General features: G+C 42.4%; 1 protein-coding gene and 1 long non-coding RNA gene across 2 annotated transcripts in view; both read left to right on the plus strand.

Moving 5' to 3' along the window:
• The window catches only part of LOC6049107, a 243,793-nt gene that overhangs the window by 123,500 nt on the left and 101,807 nt on the right, over positions 1-18,486 (plus strand). The gene's annotated exons all lie outside the window — the stretch shown is intronic.
• LOC119769674 lies at positions 14,030-15,985 on the plus strand. Its single transcript, XR_005278480.1, has 3 exons — positions 14,030-15,389; positions 15,456-15,572; positions 15,800-15,985. It is a non-coding gene; the product is annotated as an uncharacterized LOC119769674 (long non-coding RNA).

Consider the following 18,486-nt stretch of genomic DNA (forward strand, 5'->3'; position numbering starts at 1 on the left):
AAACATCAATTTGAGGTATCTAGGAACAAACCTCTTCAAGTGCAACCCTGGCCTGAACCATGCTTCTTTTTTGTCCCACCTCCCATGTACAGTGTGTCGCTCACACATTAGAACACTTTGTTCAAATTAGCTTCCGGCAAATTTAATGAAAAGAATCCTCATCCCTTTGATGGCCACCGTTTCCCCAAACCACTTCCGAGCAACTTTTTCGTCATCGTGTGAGTTTCAATGGAGGACATGCCGCCGGTCGAAAAAAAAAGGGACGAAAAAAGTACACACCTCTTTTCAAGGACGTGTCTCGGTGACGACATTTCCTCCCCCCAGGGGGAGTGCTTCCTGTTCGACCGTGACCTTCGAAAGGGTGGCTTGTTTTGTGGCTTGTTTGAGGGGAAATCTTTAAGAAATTACCAGTTTGGGATTTGCTGATCCCGCCCGAGATTTGCTGTGGATCTTCAGCACACTCGACTAATTCGTTAAACCAACGTGGTGGGGGTTCGAGTTTCTAGCGGAAGTGGAACACTTGCCTGGCGTGGCTTTGACTAATGATGGTGAAACATGCACGCTGCTGCTGCTAGTTGGTGGTGGTGGCAAGTCATGGTTCACTTTAGCGCTTGATTATGTTGACTTTGCATAATCAACTCCGCGCGTGTGTTGATTAAGGGTGGAAGGTGCAGAGTCATAGATCACTCCGGAGGCACTTCTGGAAGGGAACTTGTGTAGTGGAACTACATTGAGTTGTTCTTTTTTTCGTAATTTCTAGTACCCATGCGATGTTCTCTTGCTAGAAGGGATACGCATTAGCAACAACAACTAGGCATGATTACGCGGAGTGACTTTGATTGATGGTGGGAGGCAACGACTCTTTGCAAGCTTTTCAGTGTATTAACGTCTTCCACGCATCTTAAACTATGATTTCGCTTAGTGATGAATGGATCAATTTACGTAATATAACTATTGTACGGTCATTTCCAAAAATCATGATTTTCCGGTGTATTTCCAAAAATCATGATTTTCTGAGTTCAACTTGAACTGAAAAATTCGTATGAAAAGTGGGATATCGAACTCAGATAATCATGATTTTCGGTTAGGGTGTAGGCGGTGAGTCTGCTGAGGGCAAAGATGTCAAATCTCCTCCCCACCCCCACTCCGTCTCACCAACCAGCTGTAGCTTTGTTGACAAACAAATGGGACATATGGTCGCATTTACACATTGTCAAGGCTAACAGATTGGCCAATCTTTGACAGATCCAAACGCACTGGACATCAACCGCCCTTTACGCCCTGTGAAACTGGCATGGTTGCAAGCGCAAAACATACGTTGCCAGTGCCAATTTATTTTGCATCGACCAATCTGTTTGCCTTGACAATCTGTAGTCGCATTAGGGGGATGACAACCTATAGACAAATCTGCTTTTTGATGGTGAGGGATTTGACAGCTCCCATACTAAATATCTCGATTTCTATACTTTTTGTTGATTTTCTTTTAAATAAAATACTTTAAATATGAAAACTATATATTTTTGGTGCACAAAATTCCTGCTGAATCGAATGGTGTACTTATCTCGATTGCAAATTTTTCGAACACTTTTTGTTTTAATAATATTCTAAACACATTTTGTACACCTAACCAATCAATATCTTTTCATAAATAATCATTTTATGACTTAAAAATTTAGTTTTCCTGAGCTCCCATATTCAAATACATGGAAGCTGTCATTTTTAATACCATTGCACAGTGGTCCAGATCGAAGAGTTGTTGCAAATCGAAAGGGGCAACTTTTGATTTGGTTGAAAATTAGGGTGGTTCACGATTATGGTGATTTTGAAAATCTTACTTTACAGGATTATTTTTGGGAATTTTTTCGTCTTTAAGAAAGTTGTTGGGCTAGCCAATTCAAGCAACTTTGTCGAAGGCACCAACATTTTATCTCGTAATCTACGCCTTCTATGACCAAATTTATAGAAAGCATCTGAGCAAACCTTCAAAAATCAGTTTTTTGAACGTGGCAATTCAGGGTTAAGTTTTAGAGAAAAGTGGCATTCGAGGCACTTTTAGAGCTCTACAAAACGATCTTTTTTCTTTTTTGATATGTCAATTTGGACTTAAGGGTCAAAAGTTCCAGCGATTTTAAGGTAAAAAAGATGCAAATTTAAAACTTAAATATCTCGAAAAGGCGCTATCCAAATTTTAAGCACCAGGTTGCATTTGAAAGAGGAGATCTAGCACTACAAACGCTGAATCTTAGAGGTGTTTTTCTTTTAACTCGAGATATCTTCATTTGAAAAAGTTTAATTTTCAAGGAAAAACCATATGGGACCACCCTAACGAAATTCAAAAATTTCCAAATATATGTTTTTCCATGTAATTTTGCCCGCAGAATCTGAATCTTTCTTCAGAATTGAGCCGAATCCTTGACAAATAGACAAGGACCCAGCGCGTATATAGTAACAGTATTCCTAATTCCAATCATAGCTCACCAAGTCGCGATGGCCTAGTGGTTAGCATTTTTGCTTACCAATCCAAAGGACGGGGGATCGAATTTCGACTCGAGCGACTTTGATTTTTCGTTTATGTTCAGAGTTCGAAGATTTATATTTCCTATTCTTTCTCGTTGGAAGCAGATTGGAATCAAACCCAGGATCATTCGCTTACAAAGCGAACACCGTAACCAGTCAGCCAAAAAACTTTAAAATTTCAAAGTAATTTCAAGCGGAATCATCTAAAAGCTGTTTAAAGTGCATCCCTGCAATTTTTATAATTTTTAACATTTTTTAGGTTACAAAAAAATATTTTGAGATTTGTGAATTTTCGTTGTACAGTGCCGCAAAAAAAACTTTAAAACTTAGAATTTGATTGTGATGTACAAAACATATGAAAAATATATGCATCGGCCTGAAAAATAAATCGCCAAAAATGAAAGAGTTTGGTATCAGCACATCTGCTTTCAGGGCATTACAAAACACATTTTCAACTATTACCAAAACAAATTTGAAGACATTTTGTTGTATCATTGCTGAAATAAGCAGACAAACGGGTGTCACAATATCTCAACACGGTCTTGACCAAATCGGCTCAAAATTTTGGTAAAGACTCGTTCAACCGATTCCGTGTGCATGACGAAGGCCGATAAAAAAAAGTGTATAAAAAAGCTGAAAATATTTTTTATGTTTTTCATCATTAAAAAACATCAGTTTTTTTTATCTTGAGAGTCTTCACCCCGAATTTCAGCCAATTTGGTCCATCCCATTTGGGCCGTAAAGCAACTCTATGTGTTTAGCTAAAAACGCTCAGAAGGTTTGACAGTTCGCTTAGGTCGTCTGTCACTCACTTTAATCATGACATATTTTCCTGAAACTTTTAGGTGAGACTAGAAGTAATCTTTTGAAAAGAGTTAATAAATTTTCCGTAAAAATTGAATTAAATTAAAAAAAAAACATCTTAATTTGTTTGCGTTTAATTTTTTTTGGTTTGAAATGTTTTGCTAGAAGTTGCAAAAGTCGTACATTTATTCAACACTTAAACAAATGCTGATAAGTACTTTGGGACCATCCATAAACCACGTGGACACTTTTTTGGGAATCTCGTATCCCCCCTTCGTGGACAATTGTCCATACAAAAAAATCAAAAAAAGCGTGGACAATCGCCTTACCCCCTAAAGTGTCCACGTGGTTTATGGATGGTCCCATTTTGAATACTGTTATTTTTGACGATGAAATTTAGGACGAAATTAAATAGTTAACTTAAATAAGAAATTGAACTTGAAATGACTTGCAGACTTGAAACCTCGTTTAAAAATATATCAAAATTCGAAATTGTTCGTTTGGTAAAACTACACAAAACAGTCAAATTCTTACGAGAATAAAAACTCACTCCAAAAAGTCACCCCCAAGTCACAACCAATAATCTGAAGCTCAGACGTGGGCCAGACCAGTCTACGAGGACTCGTAGTGAGAAACGACGAGCCTCGTAAAGCTTTACGAGCTTTTTTTTCGTCGTCTGCGAAAAGCTACCCAGAGAGAAGAGGAGAGGAAGTGTGGAGTTAATCCTTGTGCGAAGAATGGCTCCCCGGCCCAAAAGTTGGTCGCCCCGAGAATGATGTGTTTTTCTTTGATTTTTTTTTGTTTGTCCCAAGCAGAAGCTTCTGGCACAAGGGGCATAGTTTTTCAATTAACTTCTTGACGGGAGGAGGAGGGGTGGGGGGACTTTGCTGGTCAACTTTGTGATTAGTTGAGTGAGGATCGCGCCGCGGTGTCTTTTGTCGAGAGGGAAGATTATGGCTTTATTTGGTTTGTTCAACGGGGGAGTAGGGAGTTGGGCTGAGACCACTGTTGAACGTGGGGTAAGCTTCTGCTAAGGAGAGACTATATAGATTTTGATTATTATTTTTGCGCTCGCGAATTGACGGTGGAATTATGCAAATATGGGAAGCTTTTGGCGGGTTGGGTCCTGACCTCAGCGACATGCGTTTCTCGTTAGAGGGATTGTAAAAAAAAGTTCAATTAAGTTCACCCGGCCCTCCGCTTAATCCTCTTAGCTCATTAATTTCGGCTTGACTCCGCCGAAAAGCCAAAGCTGTTGTGGATTTAAAGTACTTTTTCGTGTTGATTCGAAAATGAATAAGGATCGAGATAATTCAGAGAAGAAAGTATTTGTAAAATGAGCCTGTATTGCAAATATAATTTCTCTTTCAGCGAAAATGTGATAAAAATTTAAATTACTCTTTGCACTTTTTTTCATTTCAAATAAAAAACATTCCCTAGAATCAACGTTGCTCCAGATTCATGGCTTCGCCAATGCAGTCGCAAATCAACCATCAATTCGGGGCAATGACATTCCCGCAAACATCGACCCAACAGTTTTTCACCTGAATTTTCCCCCCCTGTTCGATGCATTTTCCGGTTCATTTTGACGATGTCAGCGCCGTGCAATCATAGGATGGTAAATGAGCAAGGTTTTTTTTTGCTTTACAAACCAACTGAAAGGAAGTTCGATTTTCGTCGTAAATTTTGTGCACTTTTAACAGGTGACTAGTGCTGAATGCATTTTAGTTGATTTTTTTTCAACTGGTTTTTATCTCAAGTCGGATGAATCCTGTGTTGAGCACCGGAAGAAATTTTGCATCGAAAAAAGTACTCCGTACTTTAGTTAGTTTTAAGAGCCCTATGAATAAATAAAAAAGCTACTGCAGCAATCTTCATCTAGACAAAATGGAGTTGAAAATGTGCAACCACCGAATTTTCCAACATCCAATCAAATTCCGCTGCACTTGCCACAACAATGTTAAACTATCAATTTTAGAGGCGGTCACGACGCTTCCAGGAGCGCTTGTTTGCAAATACCCGGATTACTTCGTTTCTGGGACCGTTTTTCGCTCGAAAGCAGCACACCGTGGCAGAGGATAGATTGAGTGCCGTATAGACGAAAATTGACGCCCTCCAGGGGGTTGTCGTTTGATAGCACTTCAGTGTCCAGGTATCGTCCACACCGTCCACCGGCTTACCTGCAGGACAGTGTTGCAACATGCGTAATTTGTTGGATTTTGGAAAACCGTTCGAGCAGCTTGCATTCCGTGGTTTGTTGTGCGTGAAAATTACATTGTGTTTGCTGGGAAGCTTGAGGGGGTGCTTTCGTGAAATGGGTGCGGGCTTCGAAAACACTGATAAACAGAACTGTATTTTTTTAATATTTGGAGCTTCCAGGCTACACAACCCAAAAAAAATATTGGTGCATTTTAAAATTATTTTTTCTTGAATTTTGAAGAACACTTTTGTTTGGAAATTCTTGAATAAACAAACGTTCAAATTTGTTGAGAATTTCAATCAAAATAATCTATTTTAGCTAGCTTAAACTTGGCAATTGAATTTCTCCTCAAACCCCCTGGTTTAGAAGGCATTTAGTTTGGGGAAGTTTAACACCACTCGACGGTGTCGACGTGTTGATTGGTTGCGTATGATTTTGTATACCCCGGAAGCGATGGCAGGGTTGCCATAACTCACAGGAACTTCGTTCGAATGGAAAAGTTATTTTGTTACAAATGATAAAAATCCAACAAAGAAAAAATATTTCAATTTTTACTAAGTATCGACAGCTTTTGATAGTGTTGCCAGTTCATCGAACTATTTGACTTATTAAAAAAAGTACAGAAACCCCGCTATCAAGGTATCAAGATTACGTGAATTTTGCATATAAAATCTTGTTTTCTAGAAATACTTACAATGACATAATAACCACTTTTTTTATTGATGGGCACATACGTCCTCATCAGATTAAACAGTGTTGCCAGATTTTAAAATTATTTAATATTATTTTAAGTTAAAAAGTTGTACCAACAGAATTTTAGTAGTTTTCAGAATGAGAATTTAGATTTTATATCACTAATCAAACCAGACAAGGTGTTTTTCATAGCTCAAATAAGAAAATCTATATTTAAATTCTATCTGTATGAAAAAATCCTAATATTTTAAAAGAGCTAATTTTCTTTCATCATTTTTTTACAGTAGATTCTTTGCCCGTGTGTTCAGTAGCACAGTTCAGACTCGATTATCTTATCATCGGAAATAAAAATCTCTTCAAAAAATCGAAACTTCTCTTGACGAAATCAAGAAAAAAGTGTTATCTTATTTTGGGCCGTTGCGTTGAGGTAAACTATGACCCCAAAAATGATCTTAAGTGTTCTGGGAATTTCTTACCCAAGATGGCAGCAGCGGTGATCATCAAACATCAACGTCTGTGACAAATCAGGACAAATGTATCTAATGAAGACCGCTACTTCAGCCATTTTTTTATTCATAAAAGACTTGATTGATTAGAATCACATTGGATAAAAAATTGCGGCGCATTTAAAATTCAAAGCACAACAAATAACCAAACAAAAAATCTATTAAGCTATCTTAAAGCTGATATCCTTGGTCGATCGTAGCAACCGGTGCTGACGGTTGGAAAACTTTTTCACTCCGCGTCATTTTTTACAAATTTTATTTTTTCCCTTTTTATGCATTCTTTTATAAGGATTTTTTGTGTTAAATGGGAATTTTGTTTCTAAATGTCGTTGTCGAAGTGAATTTCGCTGAAAAATAAATAAATCGTTCGGAACTGCCAAGGATCAGAAACATGAAAAGTAAGTGGAAGGGCTCAACCAAGCTGGAGGAGGCCGTTACCAGAGCGTTTCAAGAGGCTGTGTACCAGCGAAACATCCGGAAATATTTGTTGGGAGTGGAGATATTCGGTGCTAAAGGAACACTTCCACTTCATCCGACCGGCCAGTGGCCTGTCAAGATCCTGGTCAGACTATCGGGACACCACCACCACCTGGCTGTGTTTTTGAAGATTCACTGTTTCTTGGTGAGAGCTTTCCATAATTATTTGATATTTGATTAAATTCTTCTAAATTATAATATTAAAAATTAAATAACCCTCCTACCCCTTTCCCACTTTTCCATTCCCCAATACCGATTTCCCCAACCCCAATTTTCCGATTCCCACTTCCCCCTAAAAATAAAATAATTAGCCAACTTACACTAACACACCACACCTAACTGATTCGGAGCGTTTGATACGGTATGTCCACGCATCCTTCCTCCCCTGATGATTCTGTGAAATGTGATCCGTTCACAGAATCTGTCTCTGAGGTTAATGCAACCCAGTAGGCCTGGCCGCTTTAATTTTTGCTATACATTTTCGTGGTAATTCGGATGTACTGCAATTATTTATACTGACAAGAAAGGACTTTGGGCGTAATCTAACCGCAAGTTCTTCCAGGATGCTTTCTTCGGACTGGCTGCGCTTGTGTTCGATTAGATTAGATTAGATTAGATTAGATTAAAGCTGATATCCTTGTCCTAGATTGGAGTGGAGTGTATTTTAAGCTTTAAAACATAACAAATATAATGCAAACATAGATTTTAAGACTGTTTGAAAAATTTCCCGAGATCCCGGGAATTCCCGGGATTTAAAAATATTTTTCTCATTTCCCGGGAAATTTGACGCCCTAGAAAAAAAGTTCCTTTGGAACCTTCAGATACTCAACTTAGATTACAGTCCAAACTCGATTATCCGAAGCCTCGATTATCCAAAGTTTCGATTATCCGAAGGTTTGTATGGGACTTCGGATAATCGAATCGTGACAAACAAATTTCGTATTATTTTATTTTCTTACTTTTAACATCTAATTTGAGTTCTGCGACACCATTTTAGTCAAAATTGAATATTCGTTTGTCTTTTAAGACATAAAATTCATTTTTTAAATATGTTATTACCGCCATTTAAGCCACCATCTTGGATTTTAAAATTCTAAATCATTTCAGAGTAGTTTATGGGTCATATTTAAGCTCGTCCATAAAAAATATGACTCGTGATTGGAAAATACTAATATACGATTATACGAAGTGATTTATTCCGAGGCCTTCGGATAATCGAGTATGGACTGTAATCGGAACTTCAGATATTCAAAACTTTGGACCCAGAAATGTTAAAGTGAGAATGAAGAAAAAATTAAAGATAATTTCAATTAAAACTTTAAGATTTATTTATTTTTTTGTAGATTTGTAGAGGTTTTTAACATAAACATGTTGATAACACTACTCGACAAAACAAAACTTGTGTCAAGGGATTGACGATATCTCATCGGTTCCTCAGAGAAAAGGCATCCCCGAATCCGATGCAATCGACAGAATTTGATTTTATGTCCACGCGGACTGACGAGAAGCTGGTAAATTTTTTAACATAAAAAAATCGAACAATTTAAAAAAAACTTGCGTCTCCTCCCAACTATATGAGCCATCTACAAAAATATGGAGGCGCCTGGTGCATAGCCATTTCCTTTAAGCACAACGGAAACAACCAATACAAATGTATAAAAAAGTTGTCAAGTTCGGGGGGTCCACAGCTAGCATTTTTTGTACGATTATAAAAATAAATATTAAAAGTTTAAAATTAAAATATTTGAAAAACATTTTTTTTAAATATATTTGTTTACTAAAATTTTATGTTTCTCAAAGGTCTATGGGTACTTCGGGATGTCCATGGTAATCCAAGGACTCCCTAGAGTTAAGATCTACGAGTCTACCGCCGTAACAAGCAAGAGGTCGTCGGATTTTGACCCCGGATCATGTGAGTATAGCATCAGTGGATATGGTAGACTACTATATGAATGTAATGGGATGTACATGGTCATCCAAGGACTCCCTGGAGTTAAGATCTATGAGTCTACCGCCGTAACAAGCAAGAGGTCGTCGGATTTTGACCTCGGATCATGTGCGTATAGCATCGGTGGATATGGTAGACTACTATATGAATGTAATGGGATGTACATGGTCATCCAAGGACTCCCTGGAGTTAAGATCTACGAGTCTACCGCCGTAACAAGCAAGAGGTCGTCGGATTTTGACCCCGGATCATGTGAGTATAGCATCAGTGGATATGGTAGACTACTATATGAATGTAATGGGATGTACATGGTCATCCAAGGACTCCCTGGAGTTAAGATCTATGAGTCTACCGCCGTAACAAGCAAGAGGTCGTCAGATTTTGACCCCGGATCATGTGCGTATAGCATCAGTGGATATGGTAGACTACTATATGAATGTAATGGGATGTACATGGTCATCCAAGGACTCCCTGGAGTTAAGATCTACGAGTCTACCGCCGTAACAAGCAAGAGGTCGTCGGATTTTGACCCCGGATCATGTGCGTATAGCACCAGTGGATATGGTAGACTACTATATGAATGTAATGGGATGTACATGGTCTTCTAAGGACTCCCTGGAGTTAAGATCTACGAGTCCACCGCCGTAACAAGCAAGAGGTCGTCGGATTTTGACCCCGGATTATGTGCGTATAGCACCAGTGGATATGGTAGACTACTATATGAATGTAATGGGATGTACATGGTCTTCTAAGGACTCCCTGGAGTTAAGATCTACGAGTCTACCGCCGTAACAAGCAAGAGGTCGTCGGATTTTGACCCCGGATTATGTGCGTATAGCATCAGTGGATATGGTAGACTACTATATGAATGTAATGGGATGTACATGGTCATCCAAGGACTCCCTGGAGTTAAGATCTACGAGTCTACCGCCGTAACAAGCAAGAGGTCGTCGGATTTTGACCCCGGATTATGTGCGTATAGCATCAGTGGATATGGTAGACTACTATATGAATGTAATGGGATGTACATGGTCATCCAAGGACTCCTGGAGTTAAGATCTATGAGTCTACCGCCGTAACAAGCAAGAGGTCGTCAGATTTTGACCCCGGATCATGTGCGTATAGCATCAGTGGATATGGTAGACTACTATATGAATGTAATGGGATGTCCATGGTCATCCAAGGACTCCCTGGAGTTAAGATCTACGAGTCTACCGCCGTAACAAGCAAGAGGTCGTCGGATTTTGACCCCGGATTATGTGCGTATAGCACCAGTGGATATGGTAGACTACTATATGAATGTAATGGGATGTACATGGTCTTCTAAGGACTCCCTGGAGTTAAGATCTACGAGTCTACCGCCGTAACAAGCAAGAGGTCGTCGGATTTTGACCCCGGATTATGTGCGTATAGCATCAGTGGATATGGTAGACTACTATATGAATGTAATGGGATGTACATGGTCATCCAAGGACTCCCTGGAGTTAAGATCTACGAGTCTACCGCCGTAACAAGCAAGAGGTCGTCGGATTTTGACCCCGGATTATGTGCGTATAGCATCAGTGGATATGGTAGACTACTATATGAATGTAATGGGATGTCCATGGTCATCCAAGGACTCCCTGGAGTTAAGATCTACGAGTCTACCGCCGTAACAAGCAAGAGGTCGTCGGATTTTGACCCCGGATTATGTGCGTATAGCATCAGTGGATATGGTAGACTACTATATGAATGTAATGGGATGTACATGGTCATCCAAGGACTCCCTGGAGTTAAGATCTACGAGTCTACCGCCGTAACAAGCAAGAGGTCGTCGGATTTTGACCCCGGATTATGTGCGTATAGCATCAGTGGATATGGTAGACTACTATATGAATGTAATGGGATGTCCATGGTCATCCAAGGACTCCCTGGAGTTAAGATCTACGAGTCTACCGCCGTAACAAGCAAGAGGTCGTCGGATTTTGACCCCGGATTATGTGCGTATAGCATCAGTGGATATGGTAGACTACTATATGAATGTAATGGGATGTACATGGTCTTCTAAGGACTCCCTGGAGTTAAGATCTACGAGTCTACCGCCGTAACAAGCAAGAGGTCGTCGGATTTTGACCCCGGATTATGTGCGTATAGCATCAGTGGATATGGTAGACTACTATATGAATGTAATGGGATGTACATGGTCATCCAAGGACTCCCTGGAGTTAAGATCTACGAGTCTACCGCCGTAACAAGCAAGAGGTCGTCGGATTTTGACCCCGGATCATGTGAGTATAGCATCAGTGGATATGGTAGACTACTATATGAATGTAATGGGATGTACATGGTCTTCTAAGGACTCCCTGGAGTTAAGATCTACGAGTCCACCGCCGTAACAAGCAAGAGGTCGTCGGATTTTGAGCCCGGATTATGTGCGTATAGCATCAGTGGATATGGTAGACTACTATATGAATGTAATGGGATGTACATGGTCATCCAAGGACTCCCTGGAGTTAAGATCTATGAGTCTACCGCCGTAACAAGCAAGAGGTCGTCAGATTTTGACCCCGGATCATGTGCGTATAGCATCAGTGGATATGGTAGACTACTATATGAATGTAATGGGATGTCCATGGTCATCCAAGGACTCCCTGGAGTTAAGATCTACGAGTCTACCGCCGTAACAAGCAAGAGGTCGTCGGATTTTGACCCCGGATTATGTGCGTATAGCATCAGTGGATATGGTAGACTACTATATGAATGTAATGGGATGTACATGGTCATCCAAGGACTCCCTGGAGTTAAGATCTACGAGTCTACCGCCGTAACAAAAAAGAGGTCGCCGTTTGGCTAAAGTGGTAAGCAAGGACTTTTGTTCATCTTTCAAACTTAAATATTTCGATAACTTTACATCGATTGTAGATCTTAACTCCAGGGAGTCCTTGGATGACCATGTACATCCCATTACATTCATATAGTAGTCTACCATATCCACTGATGCTATACGCACATGATCCGGGGTCAAAATCTGACGACCTCTTGCTTGTTACGGCGGTAGACTCATAGATCTTAACTCCAGGGAGTCCTTGGATGACCATGGACATCCCATTACATTCATATAGTAGTCTACCATATCCACTGGTGCTATACGCACATGATCCGGGGTCAAAATCCGACGACCTCTTGCTTGTTACGGCGGTAGACTCGTAGATCTTAACTCCAGGGAGTCCTTAGAAGGCCATGTACATCCCATTACATTCATATAGTAGTCTACCAAATCCACTGATGCTATACGCACATGATCCGGGGTCAAAATCTGACGACCTCTTGCTTGTTACGGCGGTAGACTCATAGATCTTAACTCCAGGGAGTCCTTGGATGACCATGGACATCCCATTACATTCATATAGTAGTCTACCATATCCACTGATGCTATACTCACATGATCCGGGGTCAAAATCCGACGACCTCTTGCTTGTTACGGCGGTAGACTCGTAGATCTTAACTCCAGGGAGTCCTTGGATGACCATGTACATCCCATTACATTCATATAGTAGTCTACCATATCCACTGATGCTATACTCACATGATCCGGGGTCAAAATCCGACGACCTCTTGCTTGTTACGGCAGTAGACTCGTAGATCTTAACTCCAGGGAGTCCTTGGATGACCATGTACATCCCATTACATTCATATAGTAGTCTACCACATCCACTGATGCTATACTCACATGATCCGGGGTCAAAATCCGACGACCTCTTGCTTGTTACGGCGGTAGACTCGTAGATCTTAACTCCAGGGAGTCCTTGGATGACCATGTACATCCCATTACATTCATATAGTAGTCTACCATATCCACCGATGCTATACGCACATGATCCGAGGTCAAAATCCGACGACCTCTTGCTTGTTACGGCGGTAGACTCATAGATCTTAACTCCAGGGAGTCCTTGGATGACCATGGACATCCCATTACATTCATATAGTAGTCTACCATATCCACTGGTGCTATACGCACATGATCCGGGGTCAAAATCCGACGACCTCTTGCTTGTTACGGCGGTAGACTCGTAGATCTTAACTCCAGGGAGTCCTTGGATGACCATGTACATCCCATTACATTCATATAGTAGTCTACCATATCCACTGATGCTATACGCACATGATCCGAGGTCAAAATCCGACGACCTCTTGCTTGTTACGGCGGTAGACTCATAGATCTTAACTCCAGGGAGTCCTTGGATGACCATGGACATCCCATTACATTCATATAGTAGTCTACCATATCCACTGGTGCTATACGCACATGATCCGGGGTCAAAATCCGACGACCTCTTGCTTGTTACGGCGGTAGACTCGTAGATCTTAACTCCAGGGAGTCCTTGGATGACCATGTACATCCCATTACATTCATATAGTAGTCTACCATATCCACTGATGCTATACGCACATGATCCGGGGTCAAAATCTGACGACCTTGAAACTATTGGCTTGGCCAGCGTAACACGAGACTCGACTTGGGTAATCCCAGGGTCGGCAAACTACTAGGTGATTCAGGGGAGATGGTGATCGAACAGAAAAACACGACGGATTCAATTTTCACTTGCAGCACTTTATTATTGTTTCTGTAAGTGTGGGTGTGGGTGTGTTTAGTGTGGGTTGTTGGGGGCTAACGTACCGTTAAAAGCTCAGCCGATGATCGCGCTCCGGCGATGTTACGGGCCGGCAGAGGAGCTCCAGCTCCACTCTGCGGCGTCGGTCCCACTGGGGGCTGGCTGACGGGCTGCTTGATCCGGTCTTCGTCGCCGGTGCAGCGGTTCTTCTCCGGACTCCTTCGCCGGATGTTGTTCTGGACGACCAGCAGGCGTTGCTGGCTTCGTTCGGGCAGGCGTCTTCCTCCTTGACGAATCGGCACGCTCCGGAGTCCACCGATTCGAGCGTGCCGAGAGGGGTCCCTCCTTGACGATGAAGGCCAGCGGCCTGAGGGTTGTCGTCCTTTACGGTTATGGCGCGGGGAGGCGCCAGACGACGGGGTGGTCCTACGACGATTAGACGTAGGCAGAGCGCGACGCGACTTATACTGCCTAGGCCGACCAATCCGGGTGAACGCGTGCTCACGGAACCTCCTGGTCCCGCACTTCCGCGTGAAGGCGATTGGCTACCTTCACTCCAACGAGCGCGAACTGTCCACTCGGACGCCTGTAGATTAAAAGAGGCCGATCCTCCCCAGATCGGCGCTTTTATTGTTGATCCCAAGTCCAGGATTTCCCCATCCATTTTCCCGCTCTGTCGCATGGGCGCTGCCATGCTGCCCCATCGGGAAATAGATGGACATCGGCTTCACTTACAGCGGCTCGCTTCACCCCTTTCCAACTGTCAAGTGTGGTGAATGTGTAATAAAAATACTGAAGCGAAGCATGAATTCGTTAAGGATTGTGACCAACGGTTACACTATCCACTACCCCGGCGAAAAAATGTGAAGGCACGAAGTGAATGAACATTTTTTTAAGCGAAATGCATTTCCAAAATCGTCTTCAGCACTCCTCGGGTTCACAGACTTGTGTAAGTGGTCACTTGTTTATGTACTAGCCTCATTGTAGGCACATTTCTGCGTGTCCTGGTGACAATCAATCTCAAAGTTTATTGAAATTATTCAAAATATTGAAAAAGTTGGCATAGCAAACAAATACAAATAAATAAATTAAAATTTAGACATGCACTACAATTTAAAATAAATTATTTAAAAGAATCCCAAAATATTAGTAGACAACTCTATTTACAATTTTACATAAGCGTTCTTCAACGACTTCAACTTCCATGGACTATGCGCATTTAATCCAATTTTAGATCACATTCGATCATATTCGGAAGTTCACCACAAGGGTTCATTCCTGACGGGTCAACTGTCTGACAGTTCCCGAAACGTCTCTAATCTGTCAAAGGTCAGCATATCGCATTGTTTACATTGCGTATATGTGAAAGTGTATTCAGGTGAAAATTTACTCACAAGTTCGGTATAAATGTGTTGAAAATTGGCCGAAAATTCAACGAAAGGACAAGGTAAGTGTAATGCATTACAAACATAACGAAAATCTTCTATTTCAGGGTAATTTTGACTAGTATTGGTGGGCCACAGAGGGCAAAATAGTGCGTGGAAGATCGCTGCCAGGAACGCAGTCTTTTTTCAAAGACTGGCCTGCAGGAGTCCACTGAAAATCCCGGGATTCACCATGATAGCCATCTTGACGCGCAAGATCAGCTACAGGTAAGAAATTTTTGTGTACACATTAAAATTCTTGATCGATAATTAAGATCAATAAAATTTTGTTAGGTCGACTGATCCCCTCACCACAACACCACCAGCCGCGCTCAGACCGAGGGTTATTAATTTTCGCCCCTTGGTCATCCACGAACTGGCCCGTTGGGCTATGGATCATCGATAACAATGGTGAGTAGTTTAGGTTCATTACAACACCAAAAACATATGCCATCTTGCCGCTCCCTCCTGTTCACGAAGGTGGGGTTCTCCACCCACACATTCTTTAGGGAGAGTGGCTAAGACTAACACACACTAATCCCTCTTGCATATAGTTCAACTCTTGAAAAATATTACAGGATTATGTTTTTGTACTTTATTATTCATAACTAATTCATTATTTTCTCGTTTCTTTCCAGATATCGTCCACCTTTCGGTTATGCGTTCGGTGAGGCCGGGTAATCCAGATCAGCTGACTTGGTCCAGGGTAGTGGGACATCGCCCGAAGAATCCCTAGCACCCAAGTCGGTGCCGATCGTGGCCACAACTTCACCAACGGAACCATACTAAGTGTCGACGGATATTAGGATTAAGAAACTAGAAAAGAAAAAGTTTAAATAAAGATTTTATGTGGGGCTTTCCCCTATTCTTGCTTGTTATTACTCCATGAAGGAAACAAGACTTCTTTTGATCACCTGCCAGGTATGACATCGTCACAGAGCTGGGTCCACGGCAATTCTGGTTCAACTGTTCCGCTTTTGGCCACCTTCCGGGCAAGACTTCGCCTGCTATCCGGTTCTTCGGTGCCTAGGATTAAGATTTGGATGGCCTCACAGGACTTACTCATCGCCTAATTTGTCGGCTCAATCCAGAAGGTAATTATTTAGTATTTTCAGGAGCGATTACCTTTCCAGGGATGACGTCACTTGTCAAATGCCTGGGTCTACAGTAACTAGTGGGTTCACATTCGGTTTACATTCCTCTATTAATCTCCTAATCTGCCGCCGGTTTGTATTCGCCGGTGCGGTACAGACTCTTGACCTGCTTATGGTCGTAAATTAAGATTTTCCTCTCAACACTACTGCTGGAGAGGACTCGACTGACGATCGCTATGATCGGGTACCAATCAGTCGCACTTTCTTCCCTACTGTTCTTGTATTGTATTGTTGTGTGTGTTGGAGGAATAGTGTGGTAGTCAAAATATAATTTAATTGCTCGTCAAGTCCAAACAATGAACACGAAAGAGACGAGACAAAATAAATAACACTGAATGCTGCTGCATGATTGTCGTGTATTAGACACATAAGGACGTTATTCACAGTATGTACAAGCAGCATAAAGTTCTAAAACTCGCTGCTGACCAAAATCAACGAACTAAGTCGTGCCAAAAACGATTTTGGAAAGCGCGCAAGATCCTCTTTTGAACAGGATCGTGAAGGACCGCGGCTTAAGTGCAATCTTCACAAATTTTTCGCTAGGGTAAGTGGACAGTGACCAACCGAGTTTACTCGGATTCCTGCCACCTCCCGTTGGAAAAATCCTTAGATTTTTCTGCTCGATTACACCCACCCTGATCACCTTTCGCGGATTTGAGCTGGGAGCCAATTGAAACTATTGGCTTGGCCAGCGTAACACGAGACTCGACTTGGGTAATCCCAGGGTCGGCAAACTACTAGGTGATTCAGGGGAGATGGTGATCGAACAGAAAAACACGACGGATTCAATTTTCACTTGCAGCACTTTATTATTGTTTCTGTAAGTGTGGGTGTGGGTGTGTTTAGTGTGGGTTGTTGGGGGCTAACGTACCGTTAAAAGCTCAGCCGATGATCGCGCTCCGGCGATGTTACGGGCCGGCAGAGGAGCTCCAGCTCCACTCTGCGGCGTCGGTCCCACTGGGGGCTGGCTGACGGGCTGCTTGATCCGGTCTTCGTCGCCGGTGCAGCGGTTCTTCTCCGGACTCCTTCGCCGGATGTTGTTCTGGACGACCAGCAGGCGTTGCTGGCTTCGTTCGGGCAGGCGTCTTCCTCCTTGACGAATCGGCACGCTCCGGAGTCCACCGATTCGAGCGTGCCGAGAGGGGTCCCTCCTTGACGATGAAGGCCAGCGGCCTGAGGGTTGTCGTCCTTTACGGTTATGGCGCGGGGAGGCGCCAGACGACGGGGTGGTCCTACGACGATTAGACGTAGGCAGAGCGCGACGCGACTTATACTGCCTAGGCCGACCAATCCGGGTGAACGCGTGCTCACGGAACCTCCTGGTCCCGCACTTCCGCGTGAAGGCGATTGGCTACCTTCACTCCAACGAGCGCGAACTGTCCACTCGGACGCCTGTAGATTAAAAGAGGCCGATCCTCCCCAGATCGGCGCTTTTATTGTTGATCCCAAGTCCAGGATTTCCCCATCCATTTTCCCGCTCTGTCGCATGGGCGCTGCCATGCTGCCCCATCGGGAAATAGATGGACATCGGCTTCACTTACAGCGGCACGCTTCACCCCTTTCCAACTGTCAAGTGTGGTGAATGTGTAATAAAAATACTGAAGCGAAGCATGAATTCGTTAAGGATTGTGACCAACGGTTACAACCTCTTGCTTGTTACGGCGGTAGACTCATAGATCTTAACTCCAGGGAGTCCTTGGATGACCATGTACATCCCATTACATTCATATAGTAGTCTACCATATCCACTGATGCTATACTCACATGATCCGGGGTCAAAATCCGACGACCTCTTGCTTGTTACGGCGGTAGACTCGTAGATCTTAACTCCAGGGAGTCCTTGGATGACCATGTACATCCCATTACATTCATATAGTAGTCTACCATATCCACCGATGCTATACGCACATGATCCGAGGTCAAAATCCGACGACCTCTTGCTTGTTACGGCGGTAGACTCATAGATCTTAACTCCAGGGAGTCCTTGGATGACCATGTACATCCCATTACATTCATATAGTAGTCTACCATATCCACTGATGCTATACTCACATGATCCGGGGTCAAAATCCGACGACCTCTTGCTTGTTACGGCGGTAGACTCGTAGATCTTAACTCTAGGGAGTCCTTGGATTACCATGGACATCCCGAAGTACCCATAGACCTTTGAG

Source organism: Culex quinquefasciatus, chromosome 3 (assembly GCF_015732765.1).
Source record: "Culex quinquefasciatus strain JHB chromosome 3, VPISU_Cqui_1.0_pri_paternal, whole genome shotgun sequence".
Classification (NCBI taxonomy): Eukaryota; Metazoa; Arthropoda; class Insecta; order Diptera; family Culicidae; genus Culex; species Culex quinquefasciatus.